We start from the raw sequence: 15,731 nt of genomic DNA on the forward strand, positions 1-15,731 counted from the left end.
GATGCGCTCATCATGGGACGGGGGCATGGGAAAAACCCACAGCACTGTGTACTTTCAGGGGTATTATAAACACAGAGACACCAAACAAAAACAAAGGAGAAAAACGAAAACATTTCGCATAAGCACATTTTCATGACGCCACTATATGTTTGACGGTACTATTATTCAGTCATTCTGACAGTCTGTCATTTCAGATAATTGGTTTTCCAAAGTGAATTTAAAGCTTCAAATTGGAAGCAATAAAAATCAGTTAACAGCATTTCAGAGCAATTAACAACCTCTCCTGGGCTTATGAAGAATGATAGAAAACACCAGTTACATTGCTTTTCCACAAAGCAGTCTGATGACAATTTAAAATGGAAAAATCTACTATTAAGTAATATGACTACTTTTCATTCAGTAACATTTTTAAAGCCAATAATAAAAATAAACTATCAAAGTGCTAGATACTTACCTTCTTCATAATTCACAGAAACTGTTACAGAAGATTGATTATCATCTTACTGTTCACTTTGTAAAGCCATCAGTAAGTGGAGGCTTTGATGTTCTAATTATTATGTTGAAAAAGAGAAACATCTGTTTTACAGTATTAATGAATTTGAAATAAACTTACCATGTCTTTTTATTCATTGTAAGCTCCATTATCATGCGCCTACGAATAATCAAAACAGCTTTACAGGCATCAGCTTGTTCTCTTAAGAGCATGGGAACTTCAGGACATGGTTCCAACAAAAAGACGTTTGTTGCATTTGTCAAAAATACCTTGAAATCAACAAATTTTACATGAAACATGTAAATGTAACTAAACACAAAAATCTGAACAAATTTTTCTTAAAGATAATGATATTAATTTCCCTCTACTAAACAATCACCTTTGAGTCATTTCAACTAAGGCAAGTGGTACCAACACATACTCAAGATTTTTTAAAATGCTTCTCTTAGAATCACCTGACACACTTGAAAGACCTTTCCTAGAAAAAAAATTATTAATACAAATTAATAGTGCAACTTTAGAAAATTTATGAATCAGAAAAGTTTCTGAAGACTTCTTTTTACATTACCTCAAAAGAAAAGGGGAAAACAGTAAGATAGGATCACTGCTTCTGGGTGAGAAATTTTGGGGTCGGGGACAGGGAGAGGAAGAGGAGCAGTGGTCAGACAGTGGCTGGGAAAAACCATCTGATTGCTGTGGAATCTCCCAGCACATGAACTTTGCAGGTAGGAAGCACGGCCAGCACCACCCAACACGGGCGCAGATCTCTAGTAGCTGTAGGGAGGCAGGAAACCGGCACGGCCACATGGTCAACAGTACAGAGCTTCCAGGTGCATATACCTTGACTAGGAGAACGATATTAGGCAGTAGGATATAAAACCTATGTGAATTCTTGAGATAAAAACAGATTCAAAAAAACTTAGATGACCAGCCAACAGCTCTACACTCTACCTCAGACCTTTGGGGTACAAGTTCACTGTCCGTTCCTGTCAGGGGTGTTTCAGTAGAAAATGGTGAGACGCACAGATGTGGCCTGTTACGTAGTCGTAAGTGACTGCTTAGGGGCACTACAGACGACACCGGTGACCCTTCAGTTTAGGAGACTGAGTTGTCAGTCTGGTGATGAAGGTGGATGGGTACCATCTACCTAGATCCTATGCCTTCTTAAGTCTCCCTTGTGTTCAGCAGTACAAATTCAAAGGATCTGGGAACAAACAGAATTCTCTGGCTCACCTGGGAATGAAATCTATCAACACAACATCTTAAAATAGATGCACAAACGGACTGAAGAAATTAAAATAAACATGCTCAAAAGTCAAGTGGGTGAATTTAAATATTGACAGCCTCTAAGATTATCTTGTGCAAGATTAAAAAGGTGTCAGGGCCTACTTTTCTAGAAAGAATTACTAAATAAGCACTGTAATAATTGGTAACAGATGATAACAGCAATTGTGAAGACTTTCCTAGATTTCAAGTGGGAAAAAGGAAAACAAAGAACTTTTTGACTAACCAACTATAGCAGTGGTAGTATAATTTTAGTGGCCACTTTATTTTTTTACTACCCTGACTGAGATCAAGACCTGAGCTGAGAGATCAAGAGTCGGAGGCTTAACCGACTGAGCCACCCAGCTGCCCCTCACGGCCATGTTTTTGGAAGACATATGGCATAGACGATCTGCTGCAAGACAGATCTTTCCCTCAAGGTATTTGGTTTCTTGATGTGAATTGGAAACTTTGCATACTCCCAAGTAAAAGTGAGGAGTCTTCATATATTATATTCTCCGCTCATTTTCTTTTTTAAAAAGATCAAAATGCCAACTCCATGAATCTTTCTTACTACCATGTCAGTACTGGTTAAGGTAAAAATTAAAAAAAAATTAATACGTCCAAATTGTACCTCTCAACAGCAACTGGAGAAGAGTACTAGCTTATTCAACCTGTACTTGGCCACTTTTTCCTAATGAACCAAGGAAAGGACCAAAGATACTGGATACAAAGAGAACAAACACAGCTATTAGAATCCAAACTAAACATTTTTGAACACTGTTGTGCTACAATCAAGTGGAAAATATTTTTTCTTGGTTTGGCCAAGTTGATGTAACTCATCCTTTCAGAAAGCAAATTAATACTCTCCTGAACCTAGGGAGATACTGGCAGTGGGATGGCTGAGGATGGCATATGGCAATCCACTTGGAGGACAAGGAATACCAAGGGACACAGGCTAGGGACTCCGGCATGCACTTCTCTGGTGAGGGCACAGATTTTCCTAACAACTGGCACCAGAGTTCTTTGAAGCTACTCAAGTAAAATCATCTTCATTTTGTTTCAAGTTGATTTCAAATTATTTGCTGATTTTCACTGAAAAATGAGAAGATTCAATAGTTACGGAGTATTAAACTGCTAATGAACCTGAAAGCAAAAAGGATACCATGACAAGGAATCCTACTGAGAGATGGATGACAAAAGCATGTCATTGAAAATTGGGCAACAGGCAAGCTATGCCTATGCTACCTCAGGTGGATATGGGGTAGAAGGTGGGCGCCAGGGAGCAGGGGAAAAAGAGGCATTCTGTGTTTTCACTTAGAGACCTAACAACCTTCCACCTAGATGGGAGCCAAGAGGTAATCAATCTCCCAATCCCCATTTTTGAGGTAAAATCCTGAGGTCTGGGAAGATTAAGTGATCAGCCAAAGTTGTTCTTTCCAATGTTCCCAAATGGCACTGGTTCTATTTAAATATTCATACAGAAAAAGATTTAAAAAGTAGAGCATTTATCATCAAACAGGCAATTTTTAAGAAGAATATTCTTTATGGGATTATAGAATCACCATGCTTGTCTTGCAAATTAGAGTCCAGATGACGGACTAACTCCCCATATGTGTTCAGGACATGATTTTAAGATTTAGATCTCAGTCATTTCACATTCACTGCGTAATAATCCCTCTCAAAAACTGCAACCAGCTCATAGGTCTCCTTCGACTAGAAAAGAATCTTTACAAACTGAAGATGAGCGGTCAGGAAGAAAACTCAGAATGAGAACTTAAGAGCTGTTTACTGACAGGGAGATACAAATATCACCGTACTTTAATGATGCTATCACAATAAACAAAATGTTCAATGGACTCCAAGCGGAGGTCTTTATGTTTCCGGCCAGCCACGTACCTGCAGCATAGCCTGGGCCCCGGCTTTCCCGTTCTTATTTTCTTCTTGCGTCACACATCCTCTGCTCACTGCACTCGTGAAGGAGTATGTTCGTCCCCAACTGGAAGATCGCTTATGACGAGAACCGTCAGATGAGGTCTTTAGAAGATAAAAACCAGTTAACGGAGGGGGAAGAAGTACATGTTCACATATTTAATTCCTTACACTCACCAAAATTCATGAGAATAGAGGTTTTAGAAGGGCGAGTCTTTTTTCCATTTTGTTCACCACCTCCAGCACCTCAAACAGTGCCTAGTGTTTAGTATGTGCTGAAGAAATAAACGCAGGTCCAGTGACTGAATGAGTCTCTAAAACAGACCTTTAAAATGTGTGATAAATTCCATTTGCTTATCTATTCATTTTGACCTCATGACCAGTTATTAAAATGATTTCACCAATATTAAAAAATCAAAAATTATGGAATTAATACAGATATTTAAAAGTGATATGCCTTTGATTACAAATAGTCTTAAATGTTTGTTGTTAATTGCTGCAACACCCACTTTTAGAAATAATTTCTCAGGGGCGCCTGGGTAGCACAGTGCTTAAGCGTCTGCCTTCGGTTCAGGGCGTGATCCCGGTGTTCCGGGATCGAGTCCCACATCGGGCTCCTCCGCTGGGAGCCTGCTTCTTCCTCTCCCACTCCCCTGCTATGTTCCCTCTCTCGCTGGCTGTCTCTCTGTCACATAAATAAATAAAAATCTTAAAAAAAATAATTTCTCAGACTAGTTTCAAAACAGCATGCCAGAAATAGAAATATGACAGATATTTTGTTTCAGGAAGAGATCCCACTGTGTCGTTTTAGGTTTATCCAGCCTCTAGCTTTACCTAACCAGGACGAAAAGTTCCATTCCAGCAGCACTCACTCTGAGGACAGCACCCAGCCCTGAAGTGAGGCTTCTTAAGAGAGGAGATAGCACTCATTATTGGGTTAGTCCTTTCGGCTGCTCTGGGCAGGCCACTGCACAAGACAAGACTGCCAAAACATTCTAAATTTAGTTTCTCAAATGCTATTTGTTTAAACATGTCAATACCAATATGGCAGTGACATTTTTAGTCTCACACGCAGACGTGTGAACATACGATGGTTCATAAAACAACTCTGCCGCCACAATGAATGACGAAGCTGCCATGCACAGCCGGACCTAGCCGGAGGGTAAGGAGGTGACCAATGACCCTGAAGACAGCCCAGAAGCAGCTTCACTGAAGCAGGTCCTCACGGAACTCAGCAACTGGATAGCAGCAACTACGATAAAAGAGCCCCGCCGGCCTGTGCCCCACTGACTGGCACCCTCGCCCGATCGGGTAGACTTTGCTAAAATACGTGTACTCCCAGCTGAAACAAGCGACAACGTATTACCTCTTTGCTGTCAGTCTCTGAAAATCCTAATTTTTCAGCATCTTCTAGGGCAGCTTCTTTTTATCTGGTTCTTCCATGAACACAGGTTTTTCCTGGAGGATCCACTTTCTGTACACTGGAACTACCTTCCTTGTTACAGCGATGTCACAGGAAGGCAACAAAAATGCCTAAAATAAAAAGAGAAGACTCCGTTTAACTCCACACCTGCTCAGATCACTGTAACAGACACATAACAGACATTTCTAATCACCACCACCAAGTTCAGACTTTCCTCTGAAACATACGGAGCCAGATATTTTTGTGCACACCAAACTTGCTGAAGAGAAAAGGCATTTTCAATTGGGCCAGAAAATGTCATGCAATTTAAAAATAACTTCTGTATTCTGAATATTTTTTTCACAAAAATAGCCAACATGCACGCCTACACAGATACTTTAAGTGGCTATATAAACCATAACAGTTATACAACCCAATGAATTAGAAACTGAGTATAAGACAACAGACAGACTACTGCAGCCAGCTGCAGCCAACTGTCACACCTCCGCTAACTCCATGTGCAGGGATGTCGTGCTGGTGACGGAAGGATTATTTGCACCACAGAAGTTGGCAAATGCTAATAATTGGAGCCGTTCTTTTTTCTTCCCCTTTGTCTTTCTCTTCCTTCCTTCTTTTTCGCCCCTCCCTTCCACCTTACCATCCCTTTCTGGGAGCCCACATTCACCAGCATACCAATGAGTCAAGACTGTACTCAGGTGTTCTGTACTCACTGGTATGCTAGTGAATGCGGCTCGCAGAAAACACATGAAAGAGAGCCTCTGGCCAGCTGTAGCACTGTGCACATTGATGTGAACTTTCTTTTTTCCGATTTCTCACATTTATTTGAGAGAGAGAGAGAGAGAGAGAGAGAGAGAGAGAGCGCATGTGCCCAGCAGGGGAAGGGCAGAGGATGAGGGAGAGAGCAAGCAGACTCCAGCACTGAGCACAGAGCCTGACATGGGGCTCAATACCATGATGCTGAGATCACTGCCTGAGCCAAAACCAAGAGTCAGACTTTAGCCGACTGAGCCACAGAGCACCCCATGAACTTTTGAACATTACAGACTCTCTTTACACATATGCATGTAAGACTTCTGATTTAATGTAAGAGTCCAAACATATAAACAAAACAGTAAAGGAGAAATGTATTTGCCTTTTGAGTATTAGCTCTAAGGAATATTTCTGACTGAGGGGTAAACACAAAGGAGAGGAACTCAATATTACAGAAGTGTTTTCATTCCATAGATGAAAAATTAAGCTGAGGCTCAGAACACATGAGATATTTTCCCAAGGTTACAAAGTAAGTTAGCGATGATTCTAGGTCTTGAAATCTCAAGATTCAGAGATTTCATACTGTCCTTAATGTTCACGCTACAGGATCCAATGACAGGCAGACTTTAGTGTAACAAGGATTCATGCAATATATACATTTCCATCGATGTCACATCAAATTCCAGAATAGAGGAGTCTGTGTTATAACAAGAAGGTAACATATCAATGTAACAAATATTCTGACTTGTATCTCAAGAACAATCAACAAAGACAAAGAAGAATATGACAAAGTACAATGGTGTCCCACTCTAATGTTGTTCCAAATTGTATTACAAATATTTTCACACATACAATAAAGTAGAAATACTTTAAAGTGAATACCATGTACTGCCGCCTAGATTCTACCATTAGCATTTGCTAGATTTGCTTACCACATACCTATCAACCCACCCCTATTTATCCTTCTTTCAACCCATTTTATTTTTGATGCATTGCAAAGAAATCTGCAAACATCAGTACATTTCACCCCTAAACATTTCAACATGCATATCACTTCCTTACAGTTCAAAATTTCTTTATGGTACTTTACATAAAATTTATAAATCAGGAAATGCACAAATGTTAAGTGAACCATGTGATGAGTTTGGACAAATGTAGACAATGAGGTAATCCAAATCCAAAATCAAAGGTATATCATGTTATCCTCCTCGTAAGAAGCAAAGAGAAATGTTCTCTGTAGGAAAATAAGGTCACAGTAAAACCCAAATGATTTGTACAAACTGTCCGGTTAATATGATATGTAGCATATTCATTAAAAATCAGAAATATGAGAAAAGAAGTCAACATTAACAACACCACAATAAAAACCAGACAATACTTTAAAGACACAGGAGATCAGGATAAAGAAAGTTTCAAAAAGAAATGGAAATGGAATTGAAAAATAAAATAACCAAAATGAAAAACTCAGTGGGTATGGACTGACAACAGAATGGACATGGCTGAAAACAGGATGAAAAAACCAAAGGAAACACCCAGAGTGAAGCACGGTGAGACGAAAGGACGGCCTACTCAGAAAGGAAGGCAAGAGAAAGAACACAATGAAAAGCTGCTCCTATACTTGGCTGCAGAGGCACAAGGAAAGAAGATTAGCAAAAGAGGGCAGAAATGATATTTGAGGAGAGAATGCCCGAGAATTTTGCCAAAATTGGTAAAAGATGTCAATCCACAGACTCAAGAATCACAAACAAGCAGGGTAAATACAGAGTACCTTACAGTAAAAGTGCTGAAAACCAAGAACAATCAGAAAATCTTACAAGCTTCCAGAGGAAAAAAGAGACATTTCCTCCAAAGGAGCAACCACGTGACCTCACATGACTTCTCAAAGACAATGCAACAAATATTCAATGCGCAAAGAGAGAACAGCTGCCTGGGTAGAATTCAATATCCAGAAAAACTGCACTTCAAAACCAAAAGCAAAATAGAGAAATTTTCAGATACAGAAATGAGAAAAACTTTTACCAGGAGATCTGACCTAAGGGAAATACTAAAAGTTATTCTTTAGGCAGAAGGAAAATAATTCTGGATCAGAGATTTAGGAAGAGATGAAAGTGCAATAAACAGGTAATTATTTGGATAACTCTAATTGGATAAAATATATATATATGAATATATATATATAAAAGAATAAAACTGGGTAAAATAATAAATATGAAAGAGATAATATATGTGTATATATAAAAATAATATATTCATAATATGGAATTCAAATACAGATGGTCCTCAACTTAGGACAGTTCAACTCAGAAGTTTTCAATGTTATGACAGTGCGAAAGTCACGCATATTCAGTAGAAACTGTACTTTGAATTTTGATCTTTTCCTGGGTTAGGGATATGTAGTATGACACTCTCTTGTGGCGCTGGGCGGTGGCAGTGGCTACAGCTCTCAGTCAGCCCTGGGATCGCAAGGATAAACACCTGATACACTTACTACCGTTTTGTACCCATATAACCATTCTCTTTTTCACTTCTAGTATGGTATCCAATAAATTCCATGAGATATTTAACACTTTATTATAAGCTAGGCTTTGTGTTAGATGAGATCGCCCAACTTGTAGGCTAAAGTAAATGTTCTGAGCATGCTCAGGGTCGGTGAGGCTTAGCTATGATGTTCGGTAGGGTAGGTGTATTAAATGCATTTCTGACTTACTCTATTTTCAACTTCTGATGGCTTTATCGGGACAGAACTGCATTGTGAGTTGAGGCAAATCTGTACATAGTAGGGGCATATGAACTGAGAAGGAATAAATGGAACTGGAGTGCATACTTACAGGGTAAAAGTTGAAATTAATGCTAGATTTTAAGTTAGGGATGCAAACAATAAAATATTACAAATGAGTGTAAAAACACTAAGCTTGAAGAGAAAAACGGGATGCTAAAAACAACCAGCCTGAGAGAATTCAATACAATCAGCAATACAATTAGAGAGCAGAAAGTAAGATAGTGAACTTATACACCATTACAGTAGTTGTTATGTCAACTGTAAAGGGAATAATGCTCCAATCAAAAGATAGAAATTATAAGGTTCGATTTTAATAACTATTAAAAGACCATATGCCATTTATAAGGGGACGCCAAAAACATCCGGATGTAGAGAGCTTGAAAGTAAAAAGAGAGCGATACACCATGCAAACACTAACCAAAAGAAAACTGGTAGAGCTATATTAAGAATAGGCAAGACTGACTTTGAGGCCAAAAAGGAAAAAAAAAGTATTAATAAAGAGAAAAAATTCTTCCTGATGAAAGAATCAGTTCAAAGAAACATATGACATTTGTGAATCCATACTGAAACTAATAATTTTGCCTCAAATATGTGTGTGTGTGTGTGTGTGTGTGTGTATAGCAAATACTGATAGACTTTGAAAAAAAATAGACCAATCCACAGTTATAGTAGGATATTCTCAGTAACTTGCAGAACAGCAGATCAAAAAAATAAGGATAGAGAAGAATGGAACACACGCTTCCTACCTTCTCACCGTATTCTCCATGTCTCGACCTCTCGTATTTTTCATCTTTGTCTCTCTGGGGGACAGTTGGGATAATTTCTTCAGGTCTGTCATTCTGTTTATTCAGTCCTCAGCTGTACCTAACCTGCTATTAAACTCACCCACTAAGGTTTTCCTTTACTATTTCAATTATTACTTTTTTTTTTTCATCTCTAGGAGTTCTGTTTCCTTATTATTCAAATCTGCTTAGTCGTTTGTTATAATTTCTTGTTTCCTGGAAACATTTCCAAGTTGTCTTTTATTACTTTAAACATGTTGAAGGTGTTCATACTGAAAATTCTAGAAAAGTTTTGACTTGAAAATTCCTAATTGGAAGAAAGGGTGATCTGAAATTATTATACCCAGTTAAACTGTTTTTCATGTGGAAAAGCAAAAGGGAAACATTCCTCATCACAAACGAACTCAGGGACTAGAGCCTCAAGACACCTTCTTGAAAACACCTACTCAATGACAAAACAAGGCCATCCAAGAAGTGCATCAAAGCAAGCATGTTAGGACTCGGGACACCAGGAGGAGAGTGTAGCTAAATTCAGAACCAAGACTGAACAACTCTGCACATCAGAATTCCAAAACTGACTGCAAATAATAGTAAATTCAGGCTCACAATTGATAATATAATGAAATAAGTGGATGGGAACAGGAGGCTGAAGAAAATACCAGGCTGATAATTTCTTCAGATTTCTTAAGAAATCAATAAGTGCTATCTAAAATTACACCATGGGGATAAAAACTGATGCCACCACCTTAATGTGATTTTAATCTTCTCATTATAGATAAATATTTTGGTAATTAATATTTCTTGTGTTAAAGGAAATGTTTATTTGAATTTCTACAATTCTGTTTCTCTTTATTTTTTCTGCTGTCAAATTCAAATAAAATAAAATTCAGAGCTCTTCATTAAAAACGCACAAAAGCATCATTAAGAATTAAGATTCCATTGTCATAAAGTTACCTGTCAATCCTTCACCCCCACCCCGGTGCCTCCACATACCCTCCCATTGTCTCTGCCTTTACCTCAGTCAGCCTCTGTCTGGTTTTACCTTCACCCATCCATGGCTGGCTGCCTGCGTGTCCATCTTTTTTTTTTTTTTTAAAGATTTTATTTATTTATTTGACAGAGAGAGACAGCCAGTGAGAGAGGGAACACAAGCAGGGGGAGTGGGAGAGGAAGAAGCAGGCTCATAGCAGAGGAGCCTGATGTGGGGCTCGATCCCATAATGTCGGGATCACGCCCTGAGCCGAAGGCAGACGCTTAACCGCTGTGCCACCCAGGCGCCCCTGTCCATCTTTAACTGCCTGCCAAATTCTCTGTCTGCCTGTCTGTCTGCACCTACGCACCTGTCCATCTACACCTCCCTGCTCACTTCCACCTCTGCCAGCTGGCCTGTCTACACCTACTTGTCTCATCTTCTATGCCTGCCTGCCAGTTTGTTTATGTCCATCAGCTCCTCTGTAAGCCTTCCTGTCTGTCTGCCAGGCTGCTGTCTGTTTATATCCTGCCTTACCCATCTCCTCTCTGCCAGGCTCTTATTTGCTTCTCTAGCTAGCCAGGCCAGCAGTCAAATAGACACATGCAGGAATACCTGGAATGATACTCTACAAACATCAACAGGGGTTGCTTAATGGCAGTATTTTGAGTGATTGGCTTGGGACTCTATTTGTCTAATGAATATTCACTTTTTTATAAATAAAGTTATTTTTTAAAACAAAACCAACACCAACAAAACAACATAATCGACAAATAACCTTTAGAGCAGTGCTTTGAACTTTTCAGACCCATAACCTAAGTAAGACATTTTACAGAAGCATATATGCATTTGGATAATAAATGTTGTTTTAGAAGGTTTACAAAGAAATACTAATCCTTAGAATATGCAGGGTACTCTGAAATGTTTCAGTCCATCCTATTCTCTTCTATTCCATTATTTTAAAACAATACTGGCCTTTTTTTTTAAAGATTGTATTTATTCATCTGGGAGAGAGAGACAGAGCACAAGCAGGGGGAGAGAGAGAGGGAGAAGCAGACTCCTCGCTGAGCTGGGAGCCCAGTGTGGGGCTTGATCCCAGGACCTGGAGATCATGACCTGAGCCAAAGGCAGACGCTTACCCATCTGAGCCACCCAAGCGCCCCAAAATACTGGCTTTTGATAAGTTGATTTCATGACCTACAAATGGTCACAACAGGTAAGAAAAACACTGGTAAGAAGACAAGTTTCCAGCGGAGTGACCCCGAGACCAGAACTGCCCCACCTGAAGTTCTACCACTCACTGTTAGCCTGCCTGCTGGGGGCAGCAGTAAACTGAGGCTGCCCTGAGCACCACTGAACCTCGTCTCCCCTCATTTACCATCTATTTCCACTGCCTGCAACCTACCGAACCATCCAGGCCAAGGAGACTTGCACAGTTAGCCCCTGTCACGAGCCTCTCTGCGCTCGGGGCCCCTTGTCAGCATTTATTTCGACACCACACCCATGGACATCTGACCTTCCTCCATCATGCACTGTTCTCTGGTGCATACACACACATCTTACCTCCTTCACTGAGAACACGAGCTTCCTGAATGCACATTTTAAACTTTAATGGCCTTTAGGCCTAAATATTAAATAGTCAATGAACACTTTAAAATTGAAAACGAAATCACTAGGAAACAAGTCACATTTTGCCATCCTGAAAAGAACAATACAGAGAAAGACAATTATCATATGGTTTCACTCATTTATGGAACATAAGAAGCAGGAAGATCCGTAGGAGAAGAAAGGGAAGGTAAACAGAAGAGGGAATGAAACATGAGAGACTATGGACTCTGGGAAACAAACTGAGGACTTCAAAGGGGAGGGGGATGGGGGAATGGGATAGGTTGGTAATGGGTATTAAGGAGGGCACGTATTGCATAGTGCACTGGGTGTTATACGCAAGTAATGAATCATGGAACTTTACATCAAAAACTAGGGATGTACTGTATGGTGACTAACATAATAGAATAAAAAAAAATTATTAATTAAAAAAAAAAGAACAGACAAAAAAATCCCGCCCCCCAAAAAAGAACAATACATCGTTGACCACAAGAGGGCAATAGAATGCAAATGTTAAAACCCATGCCCATTCAAGAATCTCCACTTCGTATTTTCACATGCACAACCCTTACATTTTAAATTTCACATACATGCTTTCAAATTAGATTTGATGAAGAATAATGAGAAGGTGTAAATAAAATGTTTTTTGGCTTCACGGCACAAAGATGTCTCAGAAGTTCGGTCATAAGTAGTCTGCAGTTACCTACTTGGCCCAAGCTACTTCTGAACTGAATTTAGATTGGAGTGAGGACTAAATGGCATGCAGAATTTAGAGCACCCTCTGCCAGCGGTGCAATGTCAATAATGGATGCAGACAAAACTTTCCATATAGTAAATTAACAGTTTACACAATAAAGGTAAAACCACATCAGTTTAGCATTATCTCGTGTGCAAAATTTACAAGCTTTGTCAATCATATCTAGTCTTATAGTAAGCACTGGCGTCCAAGAGCTTAAAACATTGCTACAGATCAGGGCCTGCAAAGTATGGCCTGTCATCCAAATCCAGCCTGCCAAGTGACTTTCCTAAATAAAGTTCCCCGGGAACGCAGCCACGCTTCTTCGTTATGTGCTGTCCATGTCTCCTTTCTCACTACAAAGACAGAGCTAAATAGCTGTAACAGAGTCTGTGTGATCAACAAAGCCTGAAATACTATGATCTAGTCCTTTACTCTATAAAGAATATGACCTCTATCCTAAATTATATGACCTTGCTGACTTCAACTCAAATTAAATGGTTACCAAGTACCTTCCGTGGGTACAACAGGAACGCAACAGGGCAACGTTAATGGACAGACTCGGGTAGATTTTTAAGTCCTGGACTATTATGATAAAACAATGTTTTGTCAGCATGACATATACAGTATAGGCTAGAAAAGGATGACACAGCAGGTGCGGGGCTCCAGGGAGCATGCTGCTAACTACGGTCAAAGGAAAAGGAGGGAGCAGGAGTGCGAAAGCCCCCTGCATGGCTTGTCCGGGGATGGCTCACTGGAGGAGCTGAAGACGAGAAGCACGGGAGGGCTGAAATTAATACGCACACAAGAACATGAGCCCCGTTAAACAAGTGGTCAAGTCATGAGGAGAAGCTGATGTTAGGGAAGAAAATAAGCTCAGTTCTGGCCTCGTCATCATTAAGACACCACTAGAATGTCAGACAAGGTCACCAGGGGGCATTTTAAAAGGCAAGTGTGCAAACAAGAAGCAAGGTCCAGACAAAAAGCTTGAGTGAGAGTCTCACGCCACATGGCTGCTGGCTCCGAGCCCGAAGGAGGCAAGCGTGGACTTACAGCAGAAGAGGCTCAAGCCCAGAACTTGGTCAATTCTTGGAATCTGGGGTCAAAGAAAACAGGGGCAAAGAAATGAGACAGAGAAGACACAGTCAGGGAGTGAGAATATTACACTAATATTTTCTTAAGTCCAACCTTTTTATTCACTAAAATACAAAATACGTGAACACCTCCAGATTGCTGTGGATTACACTGGGACTTTCATTGTTGGTTGATTTTTCCTTAATGACAGTCTCAGAAGTGAAAGGGTTCATCACTGTCTAGAAGTCTTGCCCCTCCTCGGAAAGCTCTTCATACTGCGCATGCACCGGTCACGTGTGTGCACAGGGCTCCTCCCCTTCTCCCCACGGACCACAGGTCTGCCATTCAGGGGCCTCACCTTCTGTGCGTGTGCCCAGACTCAACAGCTAGTCCCCATCACATGCACACACCCACAAAAGAGCCAGGCTCTGTCTCCCAGGGCACCGGTACCAAGATGCAGGTGGCCAGTGGCTCCAGCCCACACCACAGGTCTGCTGTCTTCTCCGCTGCACCACGGGTTCTGTTTCCTCTGTCAGAGCTTCTCCACAGCAGCACGACTAACATTTGAGGCCTGATGTTCCCTGTCGTGGGCTAGTGCAGGCCCTGTCCTATGCCTGTAGGATAATCACTGGCTACTACCCACTAGAGGCCAGCAGCATTGCCCTCCCTCCAGTTGTGATGACCAAAAATGTCTCTGGACAATGCCCCTGGGGGGGCAGAGCCAGCCCCGGTTGTAGCTCAGGGCTGCTAATCGTTGCCCGGCCTCTGGTCTCTCTCTGCCATCTTCTTCCGCACTTGCACCTGCTTTCTCGTTTGTACTTCCCCTCCCTTTTCACTCACCACAGTGGCCACCACCAGGGTGCTGTACCAGCGTCATCCCTTGCTTTCCCCTTATTACCCTCCCCAGCCAACTTTTTCCTCTTACGTCATAAAAACCTCAATCACACGTTCATGCCATGTGTGTTTGCAGGGAAAGTACAACCATCTGCAGAGCCTCCACAGAGCTCCCTCTGGCCCTTGGGACAACACCTGCCTGGGGCTCCTCTTTGCCATGTTCATTGGTTGATGAGTATTCAGCAAGAGCTTTCTTCCCACCTACCTCTGGGTTTCAAGTTTCTTACCGACACGTGAGGGTATTTTTGGAATGATTTGCTCAGATATAGAATTTCCCCTCCACATGTAGGAATTTTACAAAAACAAAATCTTAAAGAATCATACACAAAATCACAACACTCCACATGAGAAATTAAAAGCAGGATTAGAGGGATCATTATTCAGTCCAGTAATGTAGCCCAACTCATCAGTAGTATTTTTTTTTTAAAGATTTTATTTATTTTTCGACAGAGATAGAGACAGCCAGCGAGAGAGGGAACACAAGCAAGGGGAGTGGGAGAGGAAGAAGCAGGCTCATAGCAGAGGAGCCTGATGTGGGGCTCGATCCCATAACGCCAGGATCACGCCCTGAGCCGAAGGCAGACGCCCAACCGCTGTGCCACTCAGGCGCCCCATCAGTAGTATTTCTTGCAGGACTATGCGCAAAAGACCAAGAACAAGTCTCTTCAATTTCATGAACTTATCTCACACACACACACACACACACACACACACACTAACCTGATGAAAGACTTCGTTCACAAAGTTGACATAACCTCGCGTTGACAAGAGAATCCGCTGCACCATTTCATACATGGGGCGGTGCTCTTCTTCAATGCTACAATGGCTGGAGTTGCTGAGTCTTCGGTCAGACAAGGTGCTGCTGTTGGAATGGTTTTTCTCCGGCTCTGCAGGCCGCCGCCATCCAACTCTGCCACCATCTCTTGCCCCACACCACCACCAACGGTCTGGAAGAAAGCCATTACCACTTCTTTGTCTTTTTTTTAATAATAATATTTTTTATTATATTATGTTAGTCACCATACAGTAC

At 41.0% G+C, this 15,731-nt stretch overlaps 2 protein-coding genes across 11 annotated transcripts in view; one reads left to right on the forward strand and one right to left on the reverse strand.

The window, feature by feature from the left end:
• LOC125282011 (ral guanine nucleotide dissociation stimulator-like) overlaps positions 1–15,731 on the forward strand; it is a 460,718-nt gene that overhangs the window by 154,884 nt on the left and 290,103 nt on the right. The window lies entirely within an intron of this gene.
• Positions 1–15,731, reverse strand: part of LOC125282996 (ral guanine nucleotide dissociation stimulator-like) — a 601,545-nt gene that overhangs the window by 1,232 nt on the left and 584,582 nt on the right. For all 6 annotated transcript variants that reach the window (XM_057312976.1, XM_057312974.1, XM_057312968.1 and 3 more), the window contains 3 exons: positions 15,422–15,648; positions 3,656–5,221; positions 614–762 (listed from right to left, as the gene is read on the reverse strand). The gene's annotated coding sequence lies outside the window, so the exon portion shown is untranslated. The remainder of the gene's footprint in view (positions 1–613; positions 763–3,655; positions 5,222–15,421; positions 15,649–15,731) is intronic.

This window comes from Ursus arctos, unplaced genomic scaffold (genome assembly GCF_023065955.2).
Source record: "Ursus arctos isolate Adak ecotype North America unplaced genomic scaffold, UrsArc2.0 scaffold_16, whole genome shotgun sequence".
Classification (NCBI taxonomy): domain Eukaryota; kingdom Metazoa; phylum Chordata; class Mammalia; order Carnivora; family Ursidae; genus Ursus; species Ursus arctos.